At 45.0% G+C, this 17,260-nt stretch overlaps 1 protein-coding gene across 4 annotated transcripts in view; it reads right to left on the bottom strand.

The window, feature by feature from the left end:
• The window catches only part of USP18 (ubiquitin specific peptidase 18), a 183,354-nt gene extending 170,053 nt beyond the window's left edge, over positions 1 to 13,301 (bottom strand). For 2 of the 4 annotated variants that reach the window (XM_085652114.1, XM_085652113.1), the window contains exon 1: positions 13,126 to 13,263. The gene's annotated coding sequence lies outside the window, so the exon portion shown is untranslated. Of the gene's footprint in view, positions 1 to 13,125 lie in introns of all 4 variants that reach the window. The other 2 variants (XM_085652111.1, XM_085652112.1) reach the window with 2 other exon arrangements.
• Between the last annotated feature and the right edge of the window lie 3,959 nt (positions 13,302 to 17,260).

Raw genomic sequence — 17,260 nt, 5'->3', positions numbered from 1 at the left:
GCGATTGCTTCCCATCTCAGGCTTATTCAACATAAATACCTGCACCGCACATATTTTACTAGGTATCGGCTTTGGAGGGCAGGGATGATAGACTCCCCCAGGTGCCTAAGATGCGACAGTGAGGAGGGTACATTACTTCACACGACCTGGAGCTGTACAGCCTTGGGCCGGTTCTGGAGATGGGTCATTCGCTGTTTATCTGAGGTCTTAGGGTGGGTTGTACTTCATTCTCCTAGGCTTGTTCTTTTGCATATCACAGATGAGATAGGGGGTAATATATACAAAAGGCATCTACTCTTCTTGGGTCTCACCCTAGCTAAAAGGGATATTGCAAAGGCTTGGAAGGATCCGTCTTCACCCAAATGGAGCGCTTGGAGAGCTGATCTCGACTGGTGTATGGGTCAGGAGCAACCTATTTTTAAGGCGAGAGGGTGCCCTCAGAAACATTATAAAATATGGAAATGGTGGGCAGATTTTAGGGGCCTTGTACAGGAGCCACTTCCCCCGCACCCTGCAGCAGGCAGGAGAAAGAGTGTCTGCCTCTCTTGCTCTGGAAGATGCAGGGTGTCTGGGCGAGGAAGAGGAAGGTGCAGCATAGTTGTCTGGAGGGCGGGCGGATTTCAAACAGTGGTTGATGTAGGCAGGTCTCTGATTGGGCAGGGCCTTGTAGGTGTTGGTTAACATCTTGAATTACTGAGCGGTTGCTAGGTTGAGGTGGAGTTCTTTGCTGAGCAATAGCGGGTAAGAGTTTTCTCTTGTTATTCATTTCACTTACAATAGAATTAAGCCACTAGTTATACTTATTTCCCACAGGCCTTAAGAATTTGATTAAAGGATTCTGTTTCCATTAGGTAATTTCATATTCCGGAGCAGTTGGACTAAGAACACCTCTGGTTCTTGTATCCTTTTTTGATTTTTCACTTTAGCACTCTAGCAGCAGCATCCTTATAGGTCCTGAAGAAAGCCTCGCCCTAATCCAAGGGCATTTTTAGGCTGAAACATGTTGACCACATATTTCCACCATACTATTGAGACTTAAATCCATGTCGCTGGTGCACTGTTTTTAATCCTTGCAGTGGGTACTTATGAATAAAACATATATTGTGTGCCCCCTAGCTAGTTTTATTTACACTTCCTGCACATTTTGTATTTTCTTTGCGCTGCGCCCTCGCTCACACTATTCTACTTATCACATGTGGATTTAGTATATCCTAAAAAATAGGTATTTAAAACATCCCTGAGCTCCTCCCTCTCAGAGATGGGGTTGTAGCCCTCAAAGGAACTAGGTGTTGTCTCTTGGAGGAGAATCTCATATGATGAAGCATGTCACCTTTGGTGAGTGAGGGATTTCGTCCTGAAAAGGGAACATTTCACAGCTAGGTCTGTGTGTTATAGCTTGTGGCTTACTTGTTTCATATATTTTTTAGTATTTTGCACATATTAGACCCAAGGATTTAGTACATGGTTTTTGTCTAACATCTTGAATTGACACCTTTTGGGACGGGGAGCCAGAGGAGTTTCCTAAGGTGTGGGGTGATGTAGGCCCGGCTGGGGAGATCGAGGACGAGTCTGGTGGTTGAGTTCTGAATGATCTGTATGCTCTTTAGCAGGAGTGAAGTGATTCCTACGTAGAGTGTGTTGCTGTAGTCCAGACGGCTGGTGACGAGGGCCTGGGTGACGGTGCGTCTGGTGCTGACCGGTCACCACTTGAAGACTTTTAGGAGCATGCGGAGAGTGAGGAAGCAGGCTGAGGATACCGCGTTGATCTGGGTTTTCATGGTGAGTTTGATGTCCCCTAGGGTCCTGGCCTGTTGTGTGGGTGTGGGTGTGGGTCCCAGTTCTACAGGCCACCAGCTCTCTTTGGAACAGCACTATCTGGGGACAAAGAAGCTTGTTGAACCTGTCATGTTATACATCATTGCTGACTTGACTTGACTAAGAGTTAAGTACACAGGGGTAACCCTTTAACCCAAGGAACCTGGGCCTCGTAAATATATATGAACAATGGTTCCGTAGGGGAAATAGTATTTAGAAAGAAGAAAAATCAATAGAACAAAAACACAGCAATCAATGATCTAGCAAGCAATTAATCTTAAAGACTGAGTAATACTTCAAAAAACGTAACAATTTATTTTTAGTATTTCATGTGAATTTTAAATCATTCATCAACTCCTTTAGATATGTACGAAAAATACAAACGGGCTGTATATACAAAAATATTTACAAAGCAACGACGCAGTGACAAAGTGAATAGGGTGACTCAGTGTGATAGTGCAAAAGTGGATATTTACAATGTTAATAAAATACAAAGGAAGTTGTTTTAACACAAAAAGTCCTCGGCTAATTTATGGATAGGTAATGAGCCTTGTATGGCACACGTCCTGTAATCTGTATGTACAAGGTATTCCAATAAGTGCAGGACTGTGGAACCGTCAACGTTTCGACCCTGTGTCGACCAGTTGTTCTATATGGTCATGTCGGGTCTTCTTCAGGACATTGGGGATGTATAACAGCCCAAATAGCGGTGAAGGGACCGGAGTCAGACAATATGGCGTAGTGGCAGTCAGAGAAGATTACCAATATCACAGAAGGTCTAGGTTCTTCTTCGCCTAGTTAACTACTCTTGTTCTCCTTTTGTCATTCCGGTCAGCGTGCCAGCAATCAGTCACTGACTTCGGGATAATTTATTTAGCAAAGCTGGAGTCTGGGACATCAGGATATCACTTCAACTGATGTTTGAAATGTATTCTCGGAGTCTCGGGGAGTCAGTATGAAGCGCGCTGATGTCCCAGACTCCAGCTTTGCTAAATAAATTATCCCGAAGTCAGTGACTGATTGCTGGCACGCTGACCGGAATGACAAAAGGAGAACAAGAGTAGTTAACTAGGCGAAGAAGAACCTAGACCTTCTGTGATATTGGTAATCTTCTCTGACTGCCACTACGCCATATTGTCTGACTCCGGTCCCTTCACCGCTATTTGGGCTGTTATACATCCCCAATGTCCTGAAGAAGACCCGACATGACCATATAGAACAACTGGTCGACACAGGGTCGAAACGTTGACGGTTCCACAGTCCTGCACTTATTGGAATACCTTGTACATACAGATTACAGGACGTGTGCCATACAAGGCTCATTACCTATCCATAAATTAGCCGAGGACTTTTTGTGTTAAAACAACTTCCTTTGTATTTTATTAACATTGTAAATATCCACTTTTGCACTATCACACTGAGTCACCCTATTCACTTTGTCACTGCGTCGTTGCTTTGTAAATATTTTTGTATATACAGCCCGTTTGTATTTTTCGTACATATCTAAAGGAGTTGATGAATGATTTAAAATTCACATGAAATACTAAAAATAAATTGTTACGTTTTTTGAAGTATTACTCAGTCTTTAAGATTAATTGCTTGCTAGATCATTGATTGCTGTGTTTTTGTTCTATTGATTTTTCTTCTTTCTAAATACTATTTCCCCTACGGAACCATTGTTCATATATATTGACTTGACTAAGGCCACGTCACAAGCCACTTTTCAAAGGCACCAATAGCAGCACTGCCATTTGGAGCAAGGAGACGCATGGAAGGTTTCAGAATGAAAATGCAAAGTGTCCCATTTTTAATCTGTTAATGACTGGCACTAGGACTTCATTAGGAAAAAGTAATGTTATTGTTTGAGCATGTTTCTATCCAATCAAAATCGTAAAATTATTGACGCCCTTGAGGCTGTGAAATTTCGAGCAAACATGAAGTTTCAAATGAAAAGAAGGACTGAACTATATTGCAGCTGAAGATAATAATGAAAGGGGAGCATGTGTGTAAAAAGCCTCATTATTACTGTACGAGCTGTGGTGCCTGTATGCCTGTCTAAAAATGATACTAAGGCCCTCACTAAGAGAGGGAACACCTGCATTTATTAATGATTGTTTGTAAAACTTTTTAAGTGGCTTTTAATTACTGACTGGCTTTCTGTTTTTATGGGCAAAGCATCATCCCCTTTACCCATATGTAATGATTTTTTTTTTTTTTTTAAGAATTTTATTATTTTCGTTTATAACAGTACATTGCATTAGTATTTGAGTACATAATTGTTCCACATCATATAACATTATCGCACTTGACCCTTCATCCAACCCTCCAGTAGCACTTCTGCACAGTTTTCCACTTCTGACATCCACGCCCCAAATGTTCGCCTCAGAATCCCTATCATCAGTAAGTGTCAGAGGCTTCATCTTCTTGCATTGGTGGTGGTTCGCATATGTCCCCTCTATATTTATTCCATGCCCCCCACACTTTATCCCATTTTCGGGGGCGCCCCCGCCTTATGAACACTGATCGCTCAGCCAGCATAGCCATATCCATGTCCCTTCCCCATGCGGACAGCAACGGCGCCTCCCCCGTCCCCCATTTTTGGGCTATGTTCCGTTTAGCGATCACAATCCGCCAGCGTAGCCCAGCTCTGAGCCTGGCGGCTAAGATCATTGGGTTCCCACACATTTAGCAGGCAGCGCCTGGGCTCCGGCAACAGTGACACTCCCCCCGACTGGGATAGCGTCCGCATCAACCGCCTCCAGTATTCTTGGATTATGGGGCACTCCCATATGGTGTGAAAGAATATGTAATGATTTTTATTAATCGAACATGAATAAATAAATTACAACACCTGCATTTCAAATGAAACTTGTGCCCGGATTCACTAACACTTTGTGCCAAGTTTGCTTTACTTTTGTAACACAAACCTGGCGCACTGTGTTGCGGTGGGATTTACTTTCCACACAACTAATGATTTGCATTCGAAAGTTGCCTAAAGTACGGTAAACTAGCATTCTGTGCTGATTTGCTCTACTTTGCTTCAAGAGGGCGGGGGTGATACATGGGCGTTTCCAATCAACCACTCTCCACATTTGTCCTACTTTTCATGTGTGCTAAACTGTACTCCACACATGCAAAGTGGGAAAGGTATTAAACCATAGTTTTTATAACAGAAGGCTCCCTATCTAGTACAGAACCTTTGCTTGGTGGAACAGGCACACCCTTGCCCTATGGTGCAAGGGTTTGTGGGCTGGTGCATGGCAGCCTAAAGTGTGGCAGTACAGGGAGAGAGGAAACAGCACTTTTTTTTTTTAGTAGACAAGGTGATGTCCTGCTCTCTCCCTTTCACACAAGGCAACACAGCAATCGTGTTGCTGTGCCGCAGTGCAAGAAATGTGAGTAAAGCTGCTCCTTTATGTTTGCTTAGTATGTCACAGTGTCAGCGGCATCAGTAATTTTACAATTTTTACTGAACAGTAAAATGCACATTAAATATTTTAGTCCATGTAAATGTTATGCTCAATACTGGAGGCTTCATTTTATTTGGTGAGGGGCAAAGGCCTGCTATGTTTACTTGTTAAAGATGTCAGATGTCAGACATCCGATCTGTTTATTATTAGATATTCTGATAAAGGTAGTAGAGATGAAATATTTAATGTCAATAACATATATTGAAGCAATTAGTCCTTTAATGATGAATTTTACTTACACTGTATATATACTATACACAGTTCCACTCCAAGATGCCACTCGCTGCAATGTTAATTTTTGTTAACTATTTTTTTGTGCAATCATATACCTGCCACATTTACATAGAGGCAAGGCATTTTTTTCCTACTTTTATTCTTGCTGAGTCAGTGTATTTTATTGAGGCTGGATGAGTGGGTGAATGCAAGATTGTGTTTGTGGAAGGATGAATGAATGCATGAGTCTAAGGTAGATTGACACCGCGTATTTTTGTTGATCAGTGACAGAAGATACGCTTTCAGTTATAAGCCAGACCTACTGGCATTGCCAATGCGTGTTTAAATAGTGAATCTCTGAGCATTTATTTATTATTTATTTATTTGAAAAGTTTCATAAAGCACGAACATGACCCTTGCGGGTATCAGAGCACTGTACACAGAGGCAGAAGCATGCCTGAACCCAGAACAGTTGAGGTCAACATTGTAAAACAACATGGAGTAAACAATCAAAGTCAGATACCGGGTAGAAGGCCCTACTAGTTCAGTTTCTCATATAGTGCAAAATAATTCCCAAAGCATTCAGTAAAACAATCATATAGTCGCTCTTCACAGCAAAGTAGAGTAAATAACAAATCTGTAATCGGCCCAAGAAGTATTCATCTATTATAGTTCCGTAAGGGCCCTAGAGTAGAATAACAGTTTAACATCCAATCAAAAATCAAAAATACGTAGCGAAAGGTACGTTGGGACAAATGTCAAATCTGTCAACAAGGAGACTAGAGAAAGAGCACATGATGATGCAGTTAATGTCCACCCAGGAAAAGCCATTTGGCCTGTTTCTTGAAATAGGCAGTGGAGGGATAGGATCTCATCTCCGTAGGAAGAGTGTTCCAAATTCTAGGTGCAAGGCCGGAGAAAGCACGTTTGTGCGTACTTTTCTTTTTTAATTTAGGAGATTTCAAGAGTAGTGTGGACGTACTTCTTAAGTTCCGACTGGATCCAGAAAGAACGAGCTTGTTCGCCAGATAGGCCGGAGTGTTGAAATGCAGAGCTTTATGTGTGAGGCAAGCTATTTTGAAACGGGTCCTGGCTTCAATAGACAACCAGTTGAGCTGCAAAAGGTCAGGTGTGATGCGATCGTGTTTTCTGGAGCCACTGATGAGCCTGGCCGATGCATTGAGCGTGGCTCTGAGAGGGGCCCAGCTCGCTTTAGGAAGCCCTGCAAGGGCCGCCAGGCCATATTCCAGTCGTGACATCACCAGGGATTGCACTGCAGGCTGCAAGTCTTCTGGCGGAAGGAAAGGCTTGAGTTTCTTAATAGTGTTAAGATGAAAGTTGCATATGCGGCTTTACCGTTATTAAAAAAATATGTACACTAACCCCTTAAAAGAGTACGGTTTACATTGAATGTGTGTTTGTGTTTTGGATAATTCTAAATTATTAAACATGTATTATTCTGCAAATGTATAATCCTGGCATTACTTCAAAGGCAAATCCAGTCATTGCTATCATCATTATTATTCAAATACAGCTCCTAATACCACTGCCGACAAGACTTCTACGAGCATCAGTAATAAAAACGAATAACAACGAAATAATAAAAATAATAATGAGAACTTCTACCATGGCATTGGTTATTTATTATATTATTATAAAGGGAAATACAGCTACAGTGGCATAATAAAATAATAATATAGCAGTAGCAGGCGGGCAACTAGAGCCAAATTTCGGGGGGGGGGGGGCTGAAAAAGATTTCGGGGGGGGGGGGCTAAGTCTTCCAGACATAGGCAGAGTGGCTGTAAGAAGGGGTGAAAACACAACAAAAGCCTCATTAACGAGTAAATGGTCTTTTAAAGACCCGTGAAGTACTCGGGTGCGACTGCAATTAGACGGACGTCAGCCCGCGAGGCTGTCTCAGCCGGGCTGTCACACACGACGGGGGGGGGGGGGGCTGAAGCCCGGTGAGCCCAAGGGGTGTTACGCACCTGAGCAGTAGTAATGATAATAAACATAGTAACAATAGTAATAAGAATGATAGTAGTAGTCATAATATTATAGGTACAAATAATAATAGTAATACTAGCAATAACAGTAAAGGTAGTAATAATAATAGTAATGATAATATTAACAGTAACATTCATAATAATAACAATGTTAATAATAACAGTAATACTAATATTACTAGTAATAATAATACTAATAAATGCTATAGACATTAGTTACCATCGTTATTTCCCTAACAGTGTTTGCCTCTCGACATGTCCGCTTTCCATATCTTTGCACTCCCTGCTGAACTCTGACGTGCACCAGCAGTGACATCAGAGCCTTGGACGGCGGTCTCAGGGGTCCTCAGACGCCAGCACTGCCTGTGCGTGACGTCACATGGCGTTGAGATGGCCACCTCCGCGGTTTGGCCCTCGGAGGAAGCACCTGCCCCCCAGCGAAATGGAAACGAGCTGCAGACACCGTCCTTGTGACGACGTAAGTTTGTGCCACGATGCACGCCGAGTCGCTGTTTCGCACCTGCGGCGTCTGAGACACTTGACCTTCAGGTGTTTTATTCCCCTTCCTCTTTGAAATGTTTAATTAAGTGTCTGGGCTTTCACAGAGAGAGAAGCCCTCGCCCGCGCGCGCGCCAAAGAGCGCGATCGAGTCACACTGTCACCCAGGCCAGCACGAGGCAGACCACGTGCCGCCAAAAACAGCGTAACCGCTTTCTACACGTTGACACCTGGCGGTTATAATTTTACGCTCCTGGGCCGACCGACAAGTACAGAAAACAGTTTTTTCGAAGTCTTGTCTCAAACTCGGGAACCTGCTGATCCACCTTTAAATGTCTGACAGCACCAGAAATGTTCAGCACTGTCTGGGAAAGTCTATCCCCATGAAAGTCCATTCATCTGTAAGATTCTGACATAGAAATGTGCAGCAACATCTGTGAAACTCTATCACCATAAATGTGCAGCACCACGTGTGAAAGTCTATCACCATGAATGTGCACTCGTGCAGCACCATCTGTTAAAGTCTATCACCAAGAACGTGCACTCATGTGCAGCTACATCTGTGAAACTCAATCACCATGAATGTGCACTCGTGCAGCACATCTGTGAAAGTCTATCACCATTAATGTGCACTCGTGCAGCACATCTGTGAAAGTCTATCGCCATGAATGTGCACTCATGTGCAGCGCCATCTGTGAAGTCTATCGCCATGAATATGCACTCGTGCAGCACCATCTGTGAAAGTCTATCACCATGAATGTGCAACCGTGCAGCACCATCTCTGAAAGTCTATCACCATGAATGTGCACGTATGTGCAGCACCGCCATCTGTGAAAGTCTATCACCATGAATGTGCACTTATGTGCAGCGCCATCTGTGAAAATCTATCACCATGAACATGCACTCGTTTTAAATGTGCAGCTCCGTCTGTGAAAGTCTATCCTCATGAAGGTACGTACACCCCATTTCTAAATGTCTAACATGTGAACTGCGTCTGTGAAAGACTAACAATAAAAATGTGCACTTCCCTCTGGGAGATCTAACATCAGGAATGTACAGCTGCTTGTGTGAGAGTCAAATATCAAAAATGCACAACTCCATCTGCGAGAAACTAACACCCGACATGCACAGCTCCATCTGCGAGAAACTAACACCCGACATGCACAGCTCCATCTGCGAGAAACTAACACCAGACATGCACAGCTCCATCTGGGAAAGTCTAACAACAGAAAGGTGCACTTCCGTCTGCGAGATTCTAACATCAGAAATGTACAGCTGGTTATGTGAGTCAGATATCAAAAATGCACAGCTCCAACTGTGAGAAGCTAACATAAAAAATGCACAGCCCCATCTGTGAGAAGCTAACATAAAAAATGCACTGCTCCATCTGTGAGAAGCTAACATAAAAAATGCACTGCTCCATCTGTGAGAGGTTCACATCAGGAATACACAGCTTCGTCTGTAAAAGGCTAACATCAGACATGTACAGCTCCATCTAAGAGTCTAGGAGCAGAGACTCTAGTATTAGACGTGCAGCTCCATCTGCGAGGAGCTAACTTCAGAAATGTACAGCTCTACCTGTGAGTCTAAGAACAGGAATGGGCAGCTCCTTCTGTGAGAGTCTAACATCAGAAATGTGCACCGCTCTCTGCGAGTCTAACTTTAGAAGTGTACAACTCCTGTAAGAGTCAAGTAATAGAAATGCACAGCTCCATCTGTGAGAGGCCAACATTAGAAATGTATAACACCATCTGTGAGAGGTTAACATGCGACCTCTGTGAGTCTAAGATCCGAAATGAGCAGACTCATCTGTGAAACTCCAACATCAGGAATGCACAGCTCCCCGGTGAGAATCTAGTATTTGGAATGCACAGCTCCGTCTGTAAGAGGTTAACATTAGAAACGTATAACTCCATCTGCGAGTATAAGATCAGGAATGCAAAGCCTTATGTTTGTGATTCTAAGATCAAGAAAGCACAGCTCCATCAGTGTGAATCTAATATATGGAATGCACAGCTCCGTCTGTGAGCGGCTAACACTAGAAAAGTATAGCTCCCTCTGTGAGTCTAAGATCTGGAATGTGCTGCCTCGCCTGTAGGACTCTAACATCGGGAATGCTCAGCTTCCCCGTGAGAATCTAGCATTTGGAATGCACAGCTCCACCTGTGAGAGTCTAACATTTGGAATGCACAGCTCCATCTGCGAGAGGCTGACATTTGGAATGCACAGCTCCATCTGCCAGAGGCTAACATCTGGAATGCACAGCTCCACCTGTGAGAGTCTAACATTAGTAAAGTTCAGCCTCAGGTGTGAGACTTCAATAGCAAGCATGCACAGCTCCACGTGTGAGAGTCGAACAGTTGGAATGCACAGCTCCATCTGCGAGAGGCTAACACCAGGAACGCACATATTAAACTCCAAACAATACAGCTCCCGATGGGACAGTCTAATATTAGGGATGTCGACGGAGCTGTGCATCCCTAATATTAGACTCCCCCCACAGGTACATTCCTTACCACAGCTCCGACTGCGAGAGGTTAACATTAGAAACGTGTAACTCCATCCGTGGTAAGGGGTGTACAGCTCTATCGGTGAAAGTCTAATTTGCTGAAAGCGCGCTCTGTTTGGCACCCTAACTTCTGGAATCTAAAGATCTGTCTGGGGCGGTTTAGTCTAAAACGACATTCCTCCTATATTAGAGTCGGCAACATATAGATACTTTTGAGAGAGTCTCATTCACGTGACAACCTACTGTCACGAACACCGTATACGGTTCTTTCTATATGTGACAGTCTAACCGGAAATGATTATGTTCCAATCGTGATAGTTTTACGATGCGGATACGCAGCCCTATGGGCGGCAGTCGAAGTTAAGAGGTGCAGCGTTCTATATGTGACGGTGTTACCCCACAAATGCACAATTCTAAACGCGACAGTCTAACATAAGGAAGACTTATATAAGTAACACTGACTGGATACACTGTTCTATGGCCGACAAGCTAATATCAGAAAGCAGCGTTCTAAATGTGACGTGCTGACGCTGGAAATGCACAGCACAAGTGTTTCTGCGAGTCTAACATCAGGAATGGATACACAGTTCTATATGCGACACACAGTTCTATAATGCGACACTGACATCAGGAATGGATACACAGATAGATATGCGACACTCACATATGCAGTTCTATACGCGACACTCGGACATCAGGAATGGATACACAGTTCTATACGCGCAGCCTGACCTCAGCAATGGATACACAGCTCGATATGCGACAGTGACATCAGGAATGGATACACAGTTCTATATGCGACACTGACAGGAATGGATACACAGATCTATATGCGACACTCTCACATACACAGTTCTATTCGCGACACTCTGACATCAGGAATGGATACACAGTTCTATACGCGCAGCCTGACATCAGCAATGGATACACAGCTCGATATGCGACAGTGACATCAGGAATGGATACACAGTTCTATATGCGACACTCTAACATCAGAAATGGATACACAGCGTTATATGTGACACTCTGACATCAGAAATGGATACACAGTTCTATACGTGACACTCTGACATCAGGAATGGATACACAGCTCTATACGCAACACTGACGTCAGGAATGGATACACAGTTCTATATGCGACACTCTAACATCAGAAATGGATACACAGCGTTATATGTGACACTCTGACATCAGGAATGGATACACAGCTCTATACGCAACACTGACGTCAGGAATGGATACACAGTTCTTTATGCGACTGACATCAGGAATAGATACACAGTTATTTGTGCGACACTGACATATGGAATGGATATACACAGTTCTATATGCGGCAGTCTGACATCAGGAACGGATACACAGCTCTATATGCGACAGTCTGACATCATATACACAGCTCTATATGCGACACTCTGACATCAGGAATGCTCAGTTCTAATCGAGAGAGCTTGGCATCAGGAATGCGCGGTTCTGTGTGGCAGTCAGACAGCCGCAGTGCACAGTTCCTTATGTGCGTGACAGTCTGGCATCAAAAAATAGTCGTTCTACATATGCCATTTTGTCATCTGGAGTGCACGGATCTATATTTGACAGACTGGCATCAGGAACACAGTTGCGTAAATGACAACCTAACGTCAGCGGTACAATGTTCTCTATGTCAATCTGACGTAAGCAATACAAAGTTCTACGTGTGTCACTCCGACATCAGTAGTGCACAGTTCTGTGTGACAGGCTGACATCTGCAGCGCACAGCTCTATATGTCATTCTGACGTCAGGAATACAAAGATGTACGCGAGTCGCTGACATCAGTAATGTACCGTTCTGTGTGTCAGGCTGAAATTTGAAGCGCACAATTCTATATGTCAGTCTGACGTCAGGAATGCAAAGTTGTACGTTGTCATCAGTAATAAACAGTCCTGTGTGCCAGGCTGACACTGGCAGCCTACATCTCTAAATGTCAATCACATTAGGAATACGAAGTTCTATGTGTGTCACTTTCACATCAGTAATAAACAATTCTATATGTCAATCTGAGATCAGGAACACACAGTTCTACGTGTGCATTTTGACACCAGTAATACAAAGTTCAGTGAGCCAGGCTCACACTAGGAACACAAAGTTCTACGTGTGTCACTCTGACATCAGTAGAGCACATTTCTGTGTGCCAGGCTGTCATCTGCAGCACACAGTTCTACAAGTCAATCTGACGTCAGGAATACAAAGTTGTACGTTTGCACTCTGACGTCAGTAATGCACAGTTCTGTGAAGCAGTCTACCTGCAGCGCACAGTTCTAGAGGTCATTCTTTCTGACGTCGGGAACACAAAGGTTTCACTGACATCCGTGATGCACAGTTCTGTGGGGCAGACTGATATTGGTAGCACACTGACAGTCTGACATTTGGAGTGTGTGACAGACTTCTGAAGTAGTCAGCTCCATAGTCCACATATGACATTGTGACACCAGGGACGCACAGGTCTATGAATACATGGCACTATACGTGACAGCCTAGGATCAAGAATTAAAAATTGCATACGTGACGCCCAACATGTGGAGTTTAAAGGGTTCGCAAGTAGGCGAATGGCACACTTCACGCATTAGCCATGACACTTACCGAGTGAGCGGCGCTGCGGCGGGTGCCCTGCCCTCTGCCCTCTGCTGCCTGCTTCTGCCCTGCCCGTCCTGCCTCTGGCTCCCATACATGCACAGATGCGGTGTGTACTATATAGCCCGTGCACGAGGGGCCAACCAGTGACAGCCATTGGCGCGTCCTCCACCCCTCCCGCCTCCTCCCTAAGTTTTCATTTCCCGGCAAAGGCTCTCGAAAGTGAAACTTACGGCTCAGAGGCGCGCGCGCAGCTCCGCGTGCACAGACCGGGGCCCGCACCCTCTGCTGAATGCACACTTTGAAGACACCACAAGCAGGCAGGCACGTAACATTCATCTAGACACGGGTAGTGGCGGACAGTGTGCTCATCTCTATATGCATCGATTAGAATATATGGGTAGGCATATATATATCACACATGTATTTTCACATAAGCTTATGGAAATATGCTGAAGCAAATACATACATATTATATGGTACATATAGATCAGGTTATGTCGATTACACTCCACATTTCCGTCTGCTGGGGTGTTGAAGTTTCGATTCAGTCGCCAGCGCTGTCCCTCCCTGTGCACTTGTTTCTAGTTCTACACACAAGACCCGCGCGCGCAAGTTAATTATGAGACGCCGTTAACAGCCAGTGTGGGGTTTAGTCTCTGTCTTTGAACCGTGGGGCCGCTGGAAGTGTCGCTTTTTGGTGGTGAACAGTCTCTCGTTACAGTGCAGCAGTGAACCTGCGGCTTTATGAGGACGTCTCCTTAGCGGTGCTTGAAATGGAAAAATAAAACATGACTGGGGGATAGATGGAATCAGAAAGGGGCGGAGTCTGCTGGTCAAATTACACGTTTTATTTTTAAAATCTCTTTCCCAAAGAAATGAGTAGCAGAGACAAATGTTCTGGCTACTTAACTGGCGACAGACAGACTGCTTTTTAAATATACTGCAAGTTAAGGCACATACTGCGGGGGCCATTGCGCACCCTCCCCGCAGGGACAGTAAGAGGCCTCTTGTGCTTAATGTACGTGCTGGAGACTAGTCACGGGTGTGACTCATAAAATAGCATAGAGGGTCAATGTGCCTGTTGCACAGCACAGTGTGTAACATACAGGCCACAGATTTGTGTTTTATGCGCACAGATCACTGGGTTTCTGCTTTTGTTGCAGAGATGTGCGTGTCACTTGTTGGTCACAAGTTATAATCCTTGTAATGTAGCTCAGTCAGGTATGAAATAAAATGAAGGAACTGCATGCAAACTGCCAGGCTTCTGCCCTGCCCGTCCTGTTAAGTGTAGAGCTTACTGTTTTTTCTCAACAGTTCTTCATTATATGGGTGCTAATAAAAGCTCCTTTAAATGCCTTATAAGCAAGCAGAGCTTTAAGTGGGCCGGGTCCTGCTGGTGCTCAGCACTGGCTGTTCTAAAAAGCAGGTGCTGAGACGTGTCTCTGTCGGGCTCTCCATTTTTGCCCTCACCATCAGGGTGAAAAACAAATCTTAGCTCTGCAGCAGTGCCACCTTCAGCTGCATTTGATGTAACTTCAAAGAGACTCGTTATAGTACTTTCAGTCTCATCATTTCAGAACTGAAGCAGTTGTTACTTATTTGTCTTATGCACCTAACAACCATTAACAAAGCCAATAGTCCTGGCTTTTTGTAGGTGTAATGTTACTTGTTGTATTATATATCTTGATGCAATAACTGAAGCAGAAAAATACCAGTCGGGCGGCACACTAGGTTAAGCACAGTCTTTTAGCTTATGTGTTTTTAAGCCAGGCCCTTATTTAGGCCGACCACGCCCCTTTGAGAGACCCCTCAGTTTTTTCACTCCACTTAAAGCCCTGTAGGCAAGTGCAGTATAAATGGTTATCAGTGTAGTTGCTCATATCTTACACACAGAGCTTGAAGGATGAAACATCTGCCTGCATAGCCTAGGTTTGCTCAAGCACTTGTGATATGACACGTTACATGTCTGTTTCTCAATGACATTGCCCTCAAGGTGCTAAGCTCCCATTATAAAATTCAGCATTTGGCTCCTTTTCTCTCAAACCTTTAATCGAAAGGTGCGGTCTGGCGTTTAATTAGGGACTACTTTCACTTGTTGGCTGACCCTAAACCTCACCACCTGCTATTGCAAAATAGGTTCCCAAATACTACATTTTCCTTTTTGGAAAGTAAACATATTTTTTCAAACATCACCAACTAATTTTACCTTTAACTATAAGCCATTAATATTTAGTAAATTTATCAATGAGGTTCTGTTGGGACGGGAATGTCCACTGCATGGTATTCAGGCATATTTTCCTGCCCGGAACGAGCTTACCATATTGTGGACCACACCGCCATCGCCTTGGAGTCACGGAGAGTCACTGAGTGCTGCCTGTAGCGTCTCTGCCCCGGGACTTCAGTTCCCGGCTGCCTCAGCGGCGACGCATTCTCTACATGCCGCGCCAGCGCCAGCGCCAGGAGGCGCATATAACAAACGCCGAGGCCGGCGGAGCTGCGGGAACGAGCTTACCATATTGCGGACCACGCCGCCATCGCCAGAAGTCACGGAGAGTCACTGAGTGCTGCCTGTAGCGTAGCCGCCCCGGGACTTCAGTTCCCGGCTGCCTCAGCGGCGGCGCATTCTCTACACGCCGCGCCAGCGCCAGGAGGCGCATATAACAAACGCCGAGGCCGGCGGAGCTGGGGGAACGAGCTTACCATATTGCGGACCACGCCGCCATCGCCAGGAGTCACGGAGAGTCACTGAGTTCTGCCTGTAGCGTCGCCGCCCCGGGACTTCAGTTCCCGGCTGCCCCAGCGGCGGCGCATTCTCTACACGCCCCGCCAGCGCCAGGAGGCGCATATAACAAACGCCGATGGGACGAGCGCGGGACGCGCCGGGCGAAGCCCGGGCCAAGGGCGGGCCTGTTTTAGCCCGTTCTAGACCGGACAAGGCCGGGACGGGCTTGGTCTCTTATGTACTTTCTACATTTAAGGTCAGTCTGTGGAATCTCCATATCAAACTTTTGTCTGCACATATTATCGACGCTAGGTTGACGCTAGGTTGAGTACTGTATGCATACATAATGTCTGCTTCTCCACCAATCTGTAGAGATAATGCCAAAGACATTAGAAGGCCAACAGGAGGAGCGTTAATGGGCACTCTGGATAACTTTTTAGTTAGAGTGTCCTCTGCCCTTGCTAAGGATATTGAGCTAACAGAAAAAAGACTATCCCTTGACATCGCTTTTGAAAAAAGATCTTCTATGGGCAGGATAGCTGAAGCACGATCTCCGGATTTATGTTGGACTAATACCCAAGATTCATTGGCGTTAATGACTTCCGTAGAGGAGGGGGGGTGCAGGGGCTACCAGAGCTACCAGAACTAGTAAGACCCCTGACCATTGAGCCGCCCTGCATCGCCAGTACATTAGATAAGAGTATAGATATAGTTACCCCTGCTGTGACAGGAGGCATACGCTATGACAAAATTAAAACTCGGTCTACTACTAGTACCAAGGCGGTGCCGTCCAAAAGTGAACAGGGTCTCTCTTCAAAACGGAGCCGTAACAGTAACACAGTACACACCCCCGGGAAGAACAAAAAACCTAGCAAAGCTCACTCTGTGAACAAGCCCGTAACTCAACCTGGAAGTACTTGCTTTGCAAGTGAAGATATAAACAACCTCCCTTCTGATGAACAGAATAGCACAAACGAGATGGGTCCATCCTTTTGGATAAAAATGGAACATTTGATTAAGAAGTCTTGGGCCCCATTAAGTGAACGTTTGGACTCAATTGACTCTAGATTAATATGCCTTGAACTATTGCTAGCCTCATCCCGGGGTAGGGAAGGGAAACAAGCCACTGGGTCAGTCAGTAACTATGTAGGGGGAGGGGGAGAGGGGTCTATTATAACCCATGGTGCAGAGGTACCCCCCTCTGTCCCCAGGGGGCCTAGAGCTCCCAGCAAAACGGCTGCAAGTGGAAACTTGGTAGTACCCCGGGGAAATCCCCCTGAACCAGTCTCAAACAACTTATTAAGGGTAGCGCATTCCGGTGATAGGGGAATGCTGCCGCAAAGAGAGTCTGGTAAGTCCGTAACACAAAAGGTAGCATCACATAAAAACATAATGGCCTATAGCGAAGCTCCATTACCA

Source organism: Triturus cristatus, chromosome 4_1, assembly GCF_964204655.1.
Source record: "Triturus cristatus chromosome 4_1, aTriCri1.1, whole genome shotgun sequence".
Taxonomy (NCBI): Eukaryota; Metazoa; Chordata; class Amphibia; order Caudata; family Salamandridae; genus Triturus; species Triturus cristatus.
Note: the sequence above shows the minus strand (reverse complement) of the source record. Positions and strands in the feature narration are given on the sequence as shown.